General features: G+C 53.6%; 1 protein-coding gene across 1 annotated transcript in view; it reads left to right on the forward strand.

The window, feature by feature from the left end:
• The window catches only part of LOC140398875 (collagen alpha-1(V) chain-like), a 205,606-nt gene that overhangs the window by 107,546 nt on the left and 80,019 nt on the right, over window positions 1-18,041 (forward strand). The gene's annotated exons all lie outside the window — the stretch shown is intronic.

Genomic DNA, 18,041 nt, shown 5'->3' on the forward strand with positions numbered 1-18,041 from the left:
CAGCCGACTGGGGAGCTGGAACTGCTCGCTCTTGTTTCACAAGATGATTCTGGAATAAAAACATTTTGTTCCTTTCTCAGCCCCAATCATCGTCTCACTGACAGACAGGGAGGTGCTGAAATGATTCTGTTGACTGTCCACAATGTTCTCCTGGTTTTCCCAGTGGTGATCATGAGATAAACATGCCAATCCGGGAGATTCCTGGGGAGTCCGGAGGGATTGCCAAACCTTGGCCCAATCCGCAGGGTCAGTTCTCGGCTCCTGCAGCCCTGTCCAATCAGTGCGCGCGATGACCCAGACCCTGCTCCCACAGAACTGGCAGCTCCCTCCCAATCCCAACTCTGCAACGTGATTGGCAAAAAGAACCAGAGACAGAGAGAGAGAGAGAGAGGATCAAACCGTTTATTTTGGTGTGAGTTGTGGCCAAGTGCAGTTTGAACAGCAGCGTCAGAGGGTCAGTACTGAGGGAGTGCTGCACTGTCAGAGGGTCAGTACTGAGGGAGTGCTGCACTGTCAGAGGGTCAGTACTGAGGGGGAGCTGCACTGTCTGAGGGTCAGTACTGAGGGAGTGCCGCACTGTCAGAGGGTCAGTACTGAGGGAGTGCTGCACTGTCAGAGGGTCAGTACTGAGGGAGTGCTGCACTGTCAGGGGTTCAGTACTGAGGGAGTGCCGCACTGTCAGAGGGTCAGTACTGAGGGAGTGCTGCACTGTCAGGGGTTCAGTACTGAGGGAGTGCTGCACTGTCAGAGGGTCAGTACTGAGGGAGTGCTGCACTGTCAGAGGGTCAGTACTGAGGGAGTGCTGCACAGTCAGGGGGTCAGTACTGAGGGAGTGCTGCACTGTCAGGGGTTCAGTACTGAGGGAGTGCTGCACTGTCAGGGGGTCAGTACTGAGGGAGTGCTGCACTGTCAGGGGGTCAGTACTGAGGGATAGCTGCACTGTCAGGGGGTCAGTACTGAGGGAGTGCTGCACTGTCAGGGGGTCAGTACTGAGGGAGTGCTGCACTGTCAGGGGGTCAGTACTGAGGGAGTGCTGCACTGTCAGAGGGTCAGTACTGAGGGAGTGCTGCACTGTCCAAGGGTCAGTACTGAGGGAGTGCCGCACTGTCAGAGGGTCAGTACTGAGGGAGTGCCGCACTGTCAGAGGGCCAGTACTGAGGGAGTGCCGCACTGTCAGAGGGTCAGTACTGAGGGAGTGCCGCACTGTCAGAGGGCCAGTACTGAGGGAGTGCCGCACTGTCAGAGGGTCAGTACTGAGGGAGTGCCGCACTGTCAGAGGGTCAGTACTGAGGGAGTGCTGCACTGTCAGAGGGTCAGTACTGAGGGAGTGCCGCACTGTCAGAGGGCCAGTACTGAGGGAGTGCCGCACTGTCAGAGGGTCAGTACTGAGGGAGTGCCGCACTGTCAGAGGGTCAGTACTGAGGGAGTGCCGCACTGTCAGAGGGTCAGTACTGAGGGAGTGCTGCCCTGTCAGAGGGTCAGTACTGAGGGAGTGCCGCACTGTCAGAGGGTCAGTACTGAGGGAGTGCTGCACTGTCAGAGGGTCAGTACTGAGGGAGTGCCGCACTGTCAGAGGGTCAGTACTGAGGGAGTGCCGCACTGTCAGAGGGTCAGTACTGAGGGAGCGCCGCACTGTCAGAGGGTCAGTACTGAGGGAGTGCCGCACTGTCAGAGGGTCAGTACTGAGGGAGTGCCGCACTGTCAGAGGGTCAGTACTGAGGGAGTGCTGCACTGTCAGAGGGTCAGTACTGAGGGAGTGCCGCACTGTCAGAGGGCCAGTACTGAGGGAGTGCCGCACTGTCAGAGGGTCAGTACTGAGGGAGTGCCGCACTGTCAGAGGGTCAGTACTGAGGGAGTGCCGCACTGTCAGAGGGTCAGTACTGAGGGAGTGCTGCCCTGTCAGAGGGTCAGTACTGAGGGAGTGCCGCACTGTCAGAGGGTCAGTACTGAGGGAGTGCTGCACTGTCAGAGGGTCAGTACTGAGGGAGTGCCGCACTGTCAGAGGGTCAGTACTGAGGGAGTGCCGCACTGTCAGAGGGTCAGTACTGAGGGAGCGCTGCACTGTCAGAGGGTCAGAACTTCGGGAGTGCCGCACTGTCAGAGGGTCAGTACAGAGGGAGTGCCGCACTGTCAGAGGGTCAGTACTGAGGGAGTGCTGCACTGTCAGAGGGTCAGTACTGAGGGAGAGCTGCACTGTCAGAGGGTCAGTACTGAGGGAGTGCCGCACTGTCAGAGGGTCAGTACTGAGGGAGTGATGCACTGTCAGAGGGTCAGTACTGAGGGCGTGCCGCACTGTCAGAGGGTCAGTACTGAGGGAGTGCCGCACTGTCAGAGGGTCAGTACTGAGGGAGTGATGCACTGTCAGAGGGTCAGTACTGAGGGCGTGCCGCACTGTCAGAGGGTCAGTACTGAGGGACTGCCGCACTGTCAGAGGGTCAGTACTGAGGGAGCGCCGCACTGTCAGAGGGTCAGTACTGAGGGAGTGCTGCACTGTCAGAGGGTCAGTACTGAGGGAGTGCTGCACTGTCAGAGGGTCAGTACTGAGGGAGTTCTGCACTGTCAGAGGGTCAGTACTGAGGGAGTGTCGCACTGTCAGAGGGTCAGTACTGAGGGAGTGCCGCACTGTCAGAGGGTCAGTACTGAGGGAGTGCCGCACTGTCAGAGGGTCAGTACTGAGGGAGTGCCGCACTGTCAGAGGGTCAGTACTGAGGGAGTGCCGCACTGTCAGAGGGTCAGTACTGAGGGAGTGCCGCACTGTCAGAGGGTCAGTACTGAGGGAGTGCCGCACTGTCAGAGGGTCAGTACTGAGGGAGTGCCGCACTGTCAGAGGGTCAGTACTGAGGGAGTGCCGCACTGTCAGAGGGTGGCTGGTGTTTGGAATTTTTGTTGCAGGAGAGCAGTGCATGCTGGGTCATTGAATATATTGAAAGCTGAGTTAGACAGTGTTTAGATTGACAAGGGGGTCAAGGATTAAGGGACGAAAAGGTCAGTCGGGCAAGGTTCAATGGGCCAAATGGCCCGTCCTGCTCCTCAATTCTCTATCTCTTATTAATTATTCGCAGTAATTACTGCAGAAACTTTCTAATTACTCTGTCTCATTGTTGTGGGCACGTTTCAAACACGCAGGTTCCACCCGTGTAACAATTGGCCGTGTGGGCCCTGAATTGAAATCTTGTTCCCAAAAGTCTGACTCGTTCATGAGCTTACGCAGGAACGGGATAGTTTCCTGAAAGGGCCAGGACATGAATGATAAACCCAGGGGCTCCCTCTTCGCTGTATCATTTATCAACTGGATTCAGAACATGAAAACTGCAGGCAAGAGGCCTATTGGCAGAGGATACCAGTGTACCCCACCCCAGTCCGCAACCCAACACTCTCCCCTCTCCACCCCCCTCCCCCCCCCACTCCGAGACTAGTCCACGTCAGCAGGGGAATATGGATAAAGTACAGCAGTGGGGTTTGGCGAGAAGCCCAGAACAATGAGCAGGTCTGAGTGATGAGCAGTTCCACGGCCTTGCAGCCAGCGGGTAATGAGGAACAGGCGGCAATCCAGAACATTCATGAAATAATTAATAAAGAAATGGCTCTCAGCTTGGGTAACGAGCGAAGGGCCAGGGGGGCTTTGGGCCGGCGAGTGACTAATTTACTGCAGGGGCTGCTGCATTTTATGGAGTGGTTGCCATGGTGACGAACCTCGCAGCCTCTGAGAGCCGCAGTGGATGTGATGCCATCACACAAATGTGTGTTTAATTTGTTGCTGATGTACATTTAGGTGAAAGGTGGATTCTTGGGAAAGCGCCGCTTCTCACACAGACTCCACAAGAGAGGGGGGGGGGGGCGCTGGGGGAGGGGGGGCGGAGGGCAGGGGGAGGGGGACAGAGGGCAGGGCCGCAGGGGGCAGGGGGAGGGGGCATGGGGGGCAGGGGAGGGGGGAAGAGGGCAGGGGAAAGGGTGTGGGGGCAGGGGGAGGGGGGCACGGGGAAAGGGTGTGGGGGGCAGGGGGAGGGGGCAGGGGAGGGGGCAGGGGGGGAACTGAGGGCAGGGGGAAAGGGTGTGGGGGGCAGGGGGAAAGGGTGTGGGGGGCAGGGGGAAAGGGTGTGGGGGGCAGGGGGAAAGGGTGTGGGGGGCAGGGGGAAAGGGTGTGGGGGGCAGGGGGAAAGGGTGTGGGGGGCAGGGGAACGGGGGCGGGGGCAGGGGGAGGGGGCGTGGGGGGGCAGGGGAACGGGGGCGGGGGCAGGGGGAGGGGGCGTGGGGGGCATGGGGAAGGGGGCAGGGGGAGGGGGCGTGGGGGGCATGGGGAAGGGGGCATGGGGGGTGGGGGGCAGTGGAACGGGGGCAGGGGGCAGGGGGAGGGGGCGTGGGGGGCAGGGGGAAGGGGGCATGGGGGGGAGGGGGCGTGGGGTGCAGGGGGAGGGGAGCATGGGGGGCTGGGGGAGGGGGGACAGAGGGCAGGGGGCGTGGGGTGCAGGGGGAGGGGGAGGGGGGGCAGAGGGGGGAGGGGGGACAGAGGGCAGGGCAGGGGGGTCGGATGGGAATTTGGAGGGGGGCAGGGTGACAGGTGAGTGGCAGGGGCGGGGGAGGGGGTGGGGGAGGGGGTGGGGGAGGGGGTGCGGGGGGCACAGGGAGGGGGTGCGGGGGGCAGAGGGAGGGGGTGCGGGGGGCAGGGGGAGGGGGTGCGGGGGGCAGGGGGAGGGGGTGCGGGTGGCAGGGGAGGGGGGCAGGAAGGGGGAGGGTTTGTTGAACAATTTCATCTGAACAGCAGCTTCAGCAACTCCCTGGACATGACCCTGACCAGCAGATATTAATCGTCAAATCACATTTTGATTGTGATCTGGACACGAGAATTAAATCTGGCTGGAAATCCTGCTGACGTCATCTCCTCAATCCTCAACAAATAGAATCATTTAAAGTTAATCTGTCAGCTCTGACCTTCTGACAGTGCAGCACTCCCTCAGTACTGACCCTCTGACAGTGCGGCACTCCCTCAGTACTGACCCTCTGACAGTGCGGCACTCCCTCAGTACTGACCCTCTGACAGTGCAGCACTCCCTCAGTACTGACCCTCTGACAGTGCGGCACTCCCTCAGTACTGACCCTCTGACAGTGCAGCACTCCCTCAGTACTGACCCTCTGACAATGCGGCACTCCCTCAGTACTGACTCTCTGACAGTGCGGCACTCCCTCAGTACTGACCTTCTGACAGTGCAGCACTCCCTCAGTACTGACCCTCTGACAGTGCAGCACTCCCTCAGTACTGACCCTCTGACAATGCGGCACTCCCTCAGTACTGACCCTCTGACAGTGCGGCACTCCCTCAGTACTGACCCTCTGACAGTGCAGCACTCCCTCAGTACTGACCCTCTGACAGTGCGGCACTCCCTCAGTACTGACCCTCTGACAGTGCGGCACTCCCTCAGTACTGACCCTCTGACAGTGCGGCACTCCCTCAGTACTGACCCTCTGACAGTGCGGCACTCCCTCAGTACTGACCCTCTGACAGTGCGGCACTCCCTCAGTACTGACTCTCTGACAGTGCGGCACTCCCTCAGTACTGACCTTCTGACAGTGCAGCACTCCCTCAGTACTGACCCTCTGACAGTGCGGCACTTCCTCAGTACTGACCCTCTGACAGTGCGGCACTCCCTCAGTACTGACCCTCTGACAGTGCAGCACTCCCTCAGTACTGACCCTCTGACAGTGCAGCACTCCCTCAGTACTGACCCTCTGACAGTGCAGCACTCCCTCAGTACTGACCCTCTGACAATGCGGCACTCCCTCAGTACTGACCCTCTGACAGTGCGGCACTCCCTCAGTACTGACCCTCTGACAGTGCAGCACTCCCTCAGTACTGACCCTCTGACAGTGCGGCACTCCCTCAGTACTGACCCTCTGACAGTGCGGCACTCCCTCAGTACTGACCCTCTGACAGTGCGGCACTCCCTCAGTACTGACCCTCTGACAGTGCGGCACTCCCTCAGTACTGACCCTCTGACAGTGCGGCACTCCCTCAGTACTGACTCTCTGACAGTGCGGCACTCCCTCAGTACTGACCTTCTGACAGTGCAGCACTCCCTCAGTACTGACCCTCTGACAGTGCGGCACTCCCTCAGTACTGACCCTCTGACAGTGCGGCACTCCCTCAGTACTGACCCTCTGACAGTGCGGCACTCCCTCAGTACTGACCCTCCCTCAGTACTGACCCTCCCTCAGTACTGACCCTCCCTCAGTACTGACCCTCCCTCAGTACTGACCCACTGACAGTGCGGCACTCCCTCAGTACTGACCCTCTGACAGTGCGGCACTCCCTCAGTACTGACCCTCTGACAGTGCGGCACTCCCTCAGTACTGACTCTCTGACAGTGCGGCACTCCCTCAGTACTGACCTTCTGACAGTGCAGCACTCCCTCAGTACTGACCCTCTGACAGTGCGGCACTCCCTCAGTACTGACCCTCTGACAGTGCGGCACTCCCTCAGTACTGACCCTCTGACAGTGCGGCACTCCCTCAGTACTGACCCTCCCTCAGTACTGACCCTCCCTCAGTACTGACCCTCTGACAGTGCGGCACTCCCTCAGTACTGACCCTCTGACAGTGCGGCACTCCCTCAGTACTGACTCTCTGACAGTGCGGCACTCCCTCAGTACTGACCTTCTGACAGTGCAGCACTCCCTCAGTACTGACCCTCTGACAGTGCGGCACTTCCTCAGTACTGACCCTCTGACAGTGCGGCACTCCCTCAGTACTGACCCTCTGACAGTGCAGCACTCCCTCAGTACTGACCCTCTGACAGTGCAGCACTCCCTCAGTACTGACCCTCTGACAGTGCAGCACTCCCTCAGTACTGACCCTCTGACAATGCGGCACTCCCTCAGTACTGACCCTCTGACAGTGCGGCACTCCCTCAGTACTGACCCTCTGACAGTGCAGCACTCCCTCAGTACTGACCCTCTGACAGTGCGGCACTCCCTCAGTACTGACCCTCTGACAGTGCGGCACTCCCTCAGTACTGACCCTCTGACAGTGCGGCACTCCCTCAGTACTGACCCTCTGACAGTGCGGCACTCCCTCAGTACTGACCCTCTGACAGTGCGGCACTCCCTCAGTACTGACTCTCTGACAGTGCGGCACTCCCTCAGTACTGACCTTCTGACAGTGCAGCACTCCCTCAGTACTGACCCTCTGACAGTGCGGCACTCCCTCAGTACTGACCCTCTGACAGTGCGGCACTCCCTCAGTACTGACCCTCTGACAGTGCGGCACTCCCTCAGTACTGACCCTCCCTCAGTACTGACCCTCCCTCAGTACTGACCCTCCCTCAGTACTGACCCTCCCTCAGTACTGACCCACTGACAGTGCGGCACTCCCTCAGTACTGACCTTCTGACAGTGCGGCACTCCCTCAGTACTGACCCTCTGACAGTGCGGCACTCCCTCCGTATTTCACTGGACTAGTTCCTGGATAATGGACTCAAATGTCTGCAGTGAAATTTGAAGCCACAAACGTGAGACATGTGCTTCGCAGTGAGTTGCGACTGACACTTAAGGGAGATGGAGGCAGTTGTGGGAGGCGAGTGAATCATTGATGGGGACTGCATCATTCGTCAGCCGTTTCTGACAGGGACAGGATCTGCGAAATGTCTGTCGGACACCTGGCCATGGATTTGCAGCTTTGGAATCTCTGAGTGAGGCAGACCAGGTGTCCGTACTGGAATGCTGAGCTGTGAACACATATTTTCCAGCAGTGCAGAGTGCTGTTCGAAACTGTCTTCCAACAGCCTGTGTCCCACTCCACTCTGCCGGAAACACACACACTTCCCGCTCTCTCTCCACACAGCACTTTGACATTCCACTTTTGGTGAAATTTCTCCCTGTTTCTGAACATACAACAGACCCGGAACTCCAGTACCTCAGCACCGACCATCTGAATCCGTACAGCACCTTCAATGTAATCCATTTCGCATGGTACTTCCAGAATCATTTATAAAACAAGATTCCAGCTAAACACGGAGATATTCGGGCAGATGAGCAGGAGCTCGGTCAAACGGGGAGGTTTTTAGGAGCATTTTAAATGACGGGAAGGTGACGAGGTTTGGGGCAGGAATTCCAGAGTCTGTGGTGCCGGCAGTAGAAGGCACGGCTGGCAATGGTGGAGCGATGGGAATCGGGAACGTTCTAGAGGCCAGGGTTAGAGGAGCTCGGGAGAGCTGAGGGACTGGAGGAAGTTACAGAGATCAGGAGGGCGCAAGAACAGACAGCAATTTGAAATCAAGGATGAGAATTTGAAAATAAACATGTTGCCAGATGGGAGGAGCCAAGTTTAGGTCAATGATCACAGGGGTGAGGCTGGAACGGACCGTCTCATTATCTTTTCAGCAACTTCCAGCCTCTGTGAGACGCTGCTGCTAACTTTGAGAGAATGTGGGTGATTGATGTAAGTTCGGATGGGGCAGGAGATTCCTGGGTGACATTGAGCTTACAGAAGGTAACAGGATGGGAAGCATTGGAATCATGGTGTGTGCAGTCTGAGGCTGTCGCCTGCACGCAGCCTGGGACAGGGCAGAGCACGGTGATGTTATGGAGGTGGAAACAGGCAGTCTGAATCATGGCAGACTGGTACAAAAGGTGAAGGCACACTGGATCAGGGGTGAGCTGGCAAGGTGGATTCAGAACTGGCTAGGCCATAGAAGCCAGAGAGTAGCAATGGAAGGGTGCTTTTCTAATTGGAGGGCTGTGACCAGTGGTGTTCCACAGGGATCAGTGCTGGGACCTTTGCTCTTTGTAGTATATATAAATGATTTGGAGGAAAATGTAACTGGTCTGATTAGTAAGTTTGCAGACGACACAAAGGTTGGTGGAATTGCGGATAGCGATGAGGACTGTCGGAGGATACAGCAGGATTTAGGTTGTCTGGAGACTTGGGCGGAGAGATGGCAGATGGAGTTTAATCCGGACAAATGTGAGGTAATGCATTTTGGAAGGGCTAATGCAGGTAGGGAATATACAGTGAATGGTAGAACCCTCAAGAGTATTGAAAGTCGAAGAGATCTAGGTGTACAGTCCACAGGTCACTGAAAGGGGCAACACAGGTGGAGAAGGTAGTCAATAAGGCATACGGCATGCTTGCCTTCATTGGCAGGGGGATTGAGTATAAGAATTGGCAAGTCATGTTGTAGTTGTATAGAACCTTAGTTAGGCCACACTTGGAGTATAGTGTTCAATTCTGGTCGCCACACTACCAGAAGGATGTGGAGGCTTTAGAGAGGGTGCAGAAGAGATTTACCAGGATGTTGCCTGGTATGGAGGGCATTAGCTATGAGGAGTGGTTGAATAAATTCGGTTTGTTCTCACTGGAACAACGGAGGTTGAGCGGCGACCTGATAGAGGTCTACAAAATTATGAGGGGCATAGACAGAGTGGATAATCGGAGGCTTTTCCCCAGGGTAGAGGGGTCAATTACTAGGGGGCATAGGTTTAAGGTGAGAGGGGCAAGGTTTAGAGTAGATGTACGAGGCAAGTTTTTTACGCAGAGGGTAGTGGGTGCCTGGAACTCGCTACCGGAGGAGGTGGTGGAAGCAGGGACGATAGTGACGTTTAAGGGGCATCTTGACAAATACATGAATAGGATGGGAATAGAGGGATACGGACCCAGGAAGTGTAGAAGATTGTAGTTTAGTCGGGCAGCATGGTCGGTGCGGGCTTGGAGGGCCGAAGGGCCTGTTCCTGTGCTGTACTTTTCTTTGTTCTTTGTACAGATATGTGATTTTAAAAAACCATCTCGGGGTCAGATATTGAGGTTGTGAAAACTCTGGATTGGTAGCTGCAGAATGGAGTTTGGAGTTGGAACCGAAAGCATTTCCATTTCAACCTTCCCAATAGCTCATTGGTGCTAGCTCGATGGGCCGAATGGCCTAATTCTGCTCTGTAGGGATTCTATGATATGGAAATATTGCCACAGTCCCAGAGGACGATCGGCTGCCCTCCTCTGACAGCTGACTGCTGGTGATTTAACATGAGGGTCACCACACCTCAGGCGAGGGGCCTTCATGTACAACCTCAGCCGCCTATTGCTAGGCTCCTCAATCACCAACAGCAACAATTCTTGGATAATAATTTAAATAGGTTCTGTCATAAAATGACATCAAACACTCCCAGGACAGGTACAGCACGGGGTTAGATACAGAGTAAAGCTCCCTCTACACTGTCCCCATCAAACACTCCCAGGACAGGTACAGCACGGGGTTAGATACAGAGTAAAGCTCCCTCTACACTGTCCCCATCAAACACACCCAGGACAGTTACAGCACAGGGTTAGATACAGAGTAAAGCTTCCCCTACACTGTCCCCATCTAACACTCCCAGGACAGGTACAGCACGGGGTTAGATACAGAGTAAAGCTCCCTCTACACTGTCCCCATCAAACACTCCCAGGACAGGTACAGCACGGGGTTAGATACAGAGTAAAGCTCCCTCTACACTGTCCCCATCAAACACTCCCAGGACAGGTACAGCACGGGGTTAGATACAGAGTAAAGCTCATTCTACACTGTCCCCATCAAACACTCCCAGGACAGGTACAGCACGGGGTGAGATACAGAGTAAAGCTCCCTCTACACTGTCCCCATCAAACACTCGCAGGACAGGTACAGCACGGGGTTAGTTACAGAGTAAAGCTCCCTCTACACTGTTCCCATGAAACACTCCCAGGACAGGCACAGCACGGGGTTAGATACAGAGTAAAGCTCCCTCTACACTGTTCCCATGAAACACTCCCAGGACAGGCACAGCACGGGGTTAGATACAGAGTAAAGCACTCTCTACACTGTCCCCATCAAACACTCGCAGGACAGGTACAGCACGTGGTTAGTTACAGAGTAAAGCTCCCTCTACACTGTCCCCATCAAACACTCCCAGGACAGGTGCAGCACAGGGTTAGATACAGAGTAAAGCTCATTCTACACTGTCCCCATCAAACACTCCCAGGACAGGTACAGCACGGGGTTAGATACAGAGTAATGCTCATTCTACACTGTCCCCAACAAACACTCCCAGGACAGGTACAGCACGGGGTGAGATACAGAGTAAAGCTCCCTCTACACTGTCCCCATCAAACACTCCCAGGACAGGTACAGCACAGGGTTAGATACAGAGTAAAGCTCATTCTACACTGTCCCCATCAAACACTCCCAGGACAGGTACAGCACAGGGTTAGATACAGAGTAAAGCTCATTCTACACTGTCCCCATCAAACACTCCCAGGAGACTCTATAGTCAGGGGCACAGATAGGCGCTTCTGTGGACGTGAAAGAGACTCCAGGATGGTATGTTGCCTCCCTGGTGCCAGGGTCCAGGATGTCTCCGAACGGGTAGAGGGAATCCTGAAGGGGGAGGGCAAACAGGCAGAGGTCGTTGTACATATTGGTACTAACGACATAGGCAGGAAGGGGCATGAGGTCCTGCAGCAGGAGTTCAGGGAGCTAGGCAGAAAGTTAAAAGACAGGACCTCGAGGGTTGTAATCTCGGGATTACTCCCTGTGCCACGTGCCAGTGAGGCTAGAAATAGGAAGATAGAGCAGATAAGCACGTGGCTAAACAGCTGGTGTAGGAGGGAGGGTTTCCGTTATCTGGACCACTGGGAGCTCTTCCGGGGCAGGTGTGACCTGTATAAGATGGACGGGTTGCATCTAAACCGGAGAGGCATAAATATCCTGGCCGCGAGGTTTGCTAGTGTCACACGGGAGGGTTTAAACTAGTATGGCAGGGGGGTGGGCACGGGAGCAATAGGTCAGAAGGTGAGAGCATTGAGGGAGAACTAGGGAATAAGGACAGTGTGGCTCTGAGGCAGAGCAGACGGGGAGAAGTTGCTGAACACAGCGGGTCTGGTGGCCTGAAGTGCATATGTTTTAATGCAAGGAGCATTACGGGTAAGGCAGATGAACTTAGAGCTTGGATTACTACTTGGAACTATGATGTTATTGCCATTACAGAGACCTGGTTGAGGGAAGGGCAGGATTGGCAGCTAAACGTTCCAGGATTTAGATGTTTCAGGCGGGATAGAGGGGGATGTAAAAGGGGAGGCGGAGTTGCGCTACTTGTTCGGGAGAATATCACAGCTATACTGCGAGAGGACACCTCAGAGGGCAGTGAGGCTATATGGGTAGAGATCAGGAAAAAGAAGGGTGCAGTCAGAATGTTGGGGGTATACTACAGGCCTCCCAACAGCCAGCGGGAGATAGAGGAGCAGATAGGTAGACAGATTTTGGAAAAGAGTAAAAACAACAGGGTTGTGGTGATGGGAGACTTCAACTTCCCCAATATTGACTGGGACTCACTTAGTGCCAGGGGCTTAGACGGGGCGGAGTTTGTAAGGAGCATCCAGGAGGGCTTCTTAAAACAATATGTAAACAGTCCAACTAGGGAAGGGGCGGTACTGGACCTGGTATTGGGGAATGAGCCCGGCAGGTGGTAGATGTTTCAGTAGGGGAGCATTTCGGTAACAGTGACCACAATTCAGTAAGTTTTAAAGTACTGGTGGACAAGGATAAGAGTGGTCCGAGGATGAATGTGCTAAATTGGGGGAAGGCTAATTATAACAATATTAGGCGGGAACTGAAGAACATAGATTGGGGGCGGATGTTTGAGGGCAAATCAACATCTGACATGTGGGAGGCTTTCAAGTGTCAGTTGAAAGGAATACAGGACCGGCATGTTCCTGTGAGGAAGAAAGATAAATACGGCAATTTTCGGGAACCTTGGATGACGAGTGATATTGTAGGCCTCGTCAAAAAGAAAAAAGAGGCATTTGTCAGGGCTAAAAGGCTGGGAACAGACGAAGCCTGTGTGGCATATAAGGAAAGTAGGAAGGAACTTAAGCAAGGAGTCAGGAGGGCTAGAAGGGGTCACGAAAAGTCATTGGCAAATAGGGTTAAGGAAAATCCCAAGGCTTTTTACACGTACATAAAAAGCAAGAGGGTAGCCAGGGAAAGGGTTGGCCCACTGAAGGATAGGCAAGGGAATCTATGTGTGGAGCCAGAGGAAATGGGCGAGGTACTAAATGAATACTTTGCATCAGTATTCACCAAAGAGAAGGAATTGGTAGATGTTGAGTCTGGAGAAGGGGGTGTAGATAGCCTGGGTCACATTGTGATCGAAAAAGACGAGGTGTTGGGTGTCTTAAAAAATATTAAGGTAGATAAGTCCCCAGGGCCTGATGGGATCTACCCCAGAATACTGAAGGAGGCTGGAGAGGAAATTGCTGAGGCCTTGACAGAAATATTTGGATCCTCGCTGTCTTCAGGGGATGTCCCGGAGGACTGGAGAATAGCCAATATTGTTCCTCTGTTTAAGAAGGGTAGCAAGGATAATCCCGGGAACTACAGGCCGGTGAGCCTTACTTCAGTGGTAGGGAAATTACTGGAGAGAATTCTTTGAGACAGGATCTACTCCCATTTGGAAGCAAATGGACGTATTAGTGAGAGGCAGCACGGTTTTGTGAAGGGGAGGTCGTGTCTCACTAACTTGATAGAGTTTTTCGAGGAGGTCACTAAGATGATTGATGCAGGTAGGGCAGTAGATGTTGTCTATATGGACTTCAGTAAGGCCTTTGACAAGGTCCCTCATGGTAGACTAGTACAAAAGGTGAAGTCACACGGGATCAGGGGTGAACTGGCAAGGTGGATACAGAACTGGCTAGGCCATAGAAGGCAGAGGGTAGCAATGGAGGGATGCTTTTCTAATTGGAGGGCTGTGACCAGTGGTGTTCCACAGGGATCAGTGCTGGGACCTTTGCTCTTTGTAGTATATATAAATGATTTGGAGGAAAAATGTAACTGGTCTGATTAGTAAGTTTGCAGACGACACAAAGGTTGGTGGAATTGCGGATAGCGATGAGGACTGTCTGAGGATACAGCAGGATTTAGATTGTCTGGAGACTTGGGCGGAGAGATGGCAGATGGAGTTTAATCCGGACAAATGTGAGGTAATGCATTTTGGAAGGGCTAATGCAGGTAGGGAATATACAGTGAATGGTAGAACCCTCAAGAGTATTGAAAGTCAAAGAGATCTAGGAGTACAGGTCCACAGGTCATTGCAAGGGGCAATACAGGTGGAGAAGGTAGTCAAGAAGGCATACGGCATGCTTGCCTTCATTGGCCGGGGCATTGAGTATAAGAATTGGCAAGTCATGTTGCAGCTGTATAGAACCTTAGTTAGGCCACACTTGGAGTATAGTGTTCAATTCTGGTCGCCACACTACCAGAAGGATGTGGAGGCTTTAGAGAGGGTGCAGAAGAGATTTACCAGAATGTTGCCTGGTATGGAGGGCATAAGCTATGAGGAGCGAATGAATAAACTCGGTTTGTTCTCACTGGAACGAAGGAGGTTGAGGGGCGACCTGATAGAGGTATACAAAATTATGAGGGGCATAGACAGAGTGGATAGTCAGCGGCTTTTCCCCAGGGTAGAGGGGTCAATTACTAGGGGGCATAGGTTTAAGGTGAGAGGGGCAAGGTTTAGAGTAGATGGACGAGGCAGGTTTTTTACGCAGAGGCTAGTGGGTGCCTGGAACTCACTACCGGAGGAGGTAGTGGAAGCAGGGACGATAGGGACATTTAAGGGGCATCTTGACAAATATATGAATAGGATGGGAATAGAAGGATACGGACCCAGGAAGTGTAGAAGATTGTAGTTTAGTCGGGCAGTATGGTCGGCACGGGCTTGGAGGGCCGAAGGGCCTGTTCCTGTGCTGTACATTTCTTTGTTCTTTGACAGGTACAGCACGGGGTTAGATACAGAGTAAAGCTCATTCTACACTGTCCCCATCAAACACTCCCAGGACAGGTACAGCACTGGGTTAGTTACAGAGTAAAGCTCCCTCTACACTGTTCCCATGAAACACTCCCAGGACAGGCACAGCACGGGGTTAGATACAGAGTAAAGCTCCCTCTACACTGTCCCCATCAAACACTCCCAGGACAGGTACAGCACGGGGTTAGATTCAGAGTAAAGCTCCCTCTACACTGTTCCCATCAAACACTCCCAGGACAGGTACAACACGGGGTTAGATACAGAGTAAAGCTCCCTCTAAACTGTCCCCGTCAAACACTCCCAGGACAAGTACAGCACGGGGTTAGATACAGAGTAAAGCTCCCTCAGCACTATCCCCATCAAACACTCCCAGGACAGGTACAGCACGGGGTTAGATACAGAGTAAAGCTCATTCTACACTGTCCCCATCAAACACTCCCAGGACAGGTACAGCACGGGGTTAGATACAGAGTAAAGCTCCCTCTACACTGTCCCCATCAAACACTCCCAGGACAGGTACAGCATGGGGTTAGATACAGAGTAAAGCTCCCTCTACACTGTCCCCATCAAACACTCCCAGGACAGGTACAGCACGGGGTTAGATACAGAGTAAAGCTCCCTCTACACTGTCCCCATTAAACACTCCCAGGACAGGTACAGCACGGGGTTAGATACAGAGTAAAGCTCCCTCTACACTGTCCCCATTAAACACTCCCAGGACAGGTACAGCACGGGGTTAGATACAGAGTAAAGCTCCCTCTACACTGTCCCCATGAAACACTCCCAGGACAGGTACAACACGGGGTTAGATACAGAGTAAAGCTCCCTCTACACTGTTCCCATGAAACACTCCCAGGACAGGCACAGCACGGGGTTAGATACAGAGTAAAGCATTCTCTACACTGTCCCCATCAAACACTCGCAGGACAGGTACAGCACGTGGTTATTTACAGAATAAAGCTCCCTCTACACTGTCCCCATCAAACACTCCCAGGACAGGTGCAGCACAGGGTTAGATACAGAGTAAAGCTCATTCTACACTGTCCCCATCAAACACTCCCAGGACAGGTACAGCACAGGGTTAGATACAGAGTAAAGCTCATTCTACACTGTCCCCATCAAACACTCCCAGGACAGGTACAGCACAGGGTTAGATACAGAGTAAAGCTCATTCTACACTGTCCCCATCAAACACTCCCAGGACAGGTACAGCACGGGGTTAGATACAGAGTAAAGCTCATTCTACACTGTCCCCATCAAACACTTTCAGGACAGGTACAGCACGGGGTTAGTTACAGAGTCAAGCTCCCTCTACACTGTTCCCATGAAACACTCCCAGGACAGGCACAGCACGGGGTTAGATACAGAGTAAAGCTCCCTCTACACTGTCCCCATCAAACACTCCCAGGACAGGTACAGCACGGGGTTAGATTCAGAGTAAAGCTCCCTCTACACTGTTCCCATCAAACACTCCCAGGACAGGTACAGCACGGGGTTAGATACAGAGTAAAGCTCCCTCTACACTGTCCCCGTCAAACACTCCCAGGACAGGTACAGCACGGGATTAGATACAGAGTAAAGCTCCCTCTAAACTGTCTCCGTCAAACACTCCCAGGACAAGTACAGCACGGGGTTAGATACAGAGTAAAGCTCCCTCTGCACTGTCCCCATCAAACACTCCCAGGACAGGTACAGCACGGGGTTAGATACAGAGTAAAGCTCCCTCTACACTGTCCCCATCAAACACTCCCAGGACAGGTACAGCATGGGGTTAGATACAGAGTAAAGCTCCCTCTACACTGTCCCCATCAAACTCTCCCATGACAGGTACAGCACGGGGTTAGATACAGAGTAAAGCTCCCTCTGCACTGTCCCCATTAAACACTCCCAGGACAGGTACAGCACGGGGTTAGATACAGAGTAAAGCTCCCTCTACACTGTCCCCGTTAAACACTCCCAGGACAGGTACAGCACGGGGTTAGATACAGAGTAAAGCTCCCTCTACACTGTTCCCATGAAACACTCCCAGGACAGGCACAGCACAGGGTTAGATACAGAGTAAAGCATTCTCTACACTGTCCCCATCAAACACTCGCAGGACAGGTACAGCACGTGGTTATTTACAGAATAAAGCTCCCTCTACACTGTCCCCATCAAACACTCCCAGGACAGGTGCAGCACAGGGTTAGATACAGAGTAAAGCTCATTCTACACTGTCCCCATCAAACACTCCCAGGACAGGTACAGCACAGGGTTAGATACAGAGTAAAGCTCATTCTACACTGTCCCCATCAAACACTCCCAGGACAGGTACAGCACAGGGTTAGATACAGAGTAAAGTTCATTCTACACTGTCCCCATCAAACACTCCCAGGACAGGTACAGCACGGGGTTAGATACAGAGTAAAGCTCATTCTACACTGTCCCCATCAAACACTTTCAGGACAGGTACAGCACGGGGTTAGTTACAGAGTCAAGCTCCCTCTACACTGTTCCCATGAAACACTCCCAGGACAGGCACAGCACGGGGTTAGATACAGAGTAAAGCTCCCTCTACACTGTCCCCATCAAACACTCCCAGGACAGGTACAGCACGGGGTTAGATTCAGAGTAAAGCTCCCTCTACACTGTTCCCATCAAACACTCCCAGGACAGGTACAGCACGGGGTTAGATACAGAGTAAAGCTCCCTCTACACTGTCCCCGTCAAACACTCCCAGGACAGGTACAGCACGGGATTAGATACAGAGTAAAGCTCCCTCTAAACTGTCTCCGTCAAACACTCCCAGGACAAGTACAGCACGGGGTTAGATACAGAGTAAAGCTCCCTCTGCACTGTCCCCATCAAACACTCCCAGGACAGGTACAGCACGGGGTTAGATACAGAGTAAAGCTCCCTCTACACTGTCCCCATCAAACACTCCCAGGACAGGTACAGCATGGGGTTAGATACAGAGTAAAGCTCCCTCTACACTGTCCCCATCAAACTCTCCCATGACAGGTACAGCACGGGGTTAGATACAGAGTAAAGCTCCCTCTACACTGTCCCCATTAAACACTCCCAGGACAGGTACAGCACGGGGTTAGATACAGAGTAAAGCTCCCTCTACACTGTCCCCGTTAAACACTCCCAGGACAGGTACAGCACGGGGTTAGATACAGAGTAAAGCTCCCTCTACACTGTCCCCATCAAACACTCCCAGGACAGGTACAACACGGAGTTAGATACAGAGTAAAGCTC

Source organism: Scyliorhinus torazame, chromosome 22 (genome assembly GCF_047496885.1).
Source record: "Scyliorhinus torazame isolate Kashiwa2021f chromosome 22, sScyTor2.1, whole genome shotgun sequence".
NCBI classification, from domain to species: Eukaryota; Metazoa; Chordata; class Chondrichthyes; order Carcharhiniformes; family Scyliorhinidae; genus Scyliorhinus; species Scyliorhinus torazame.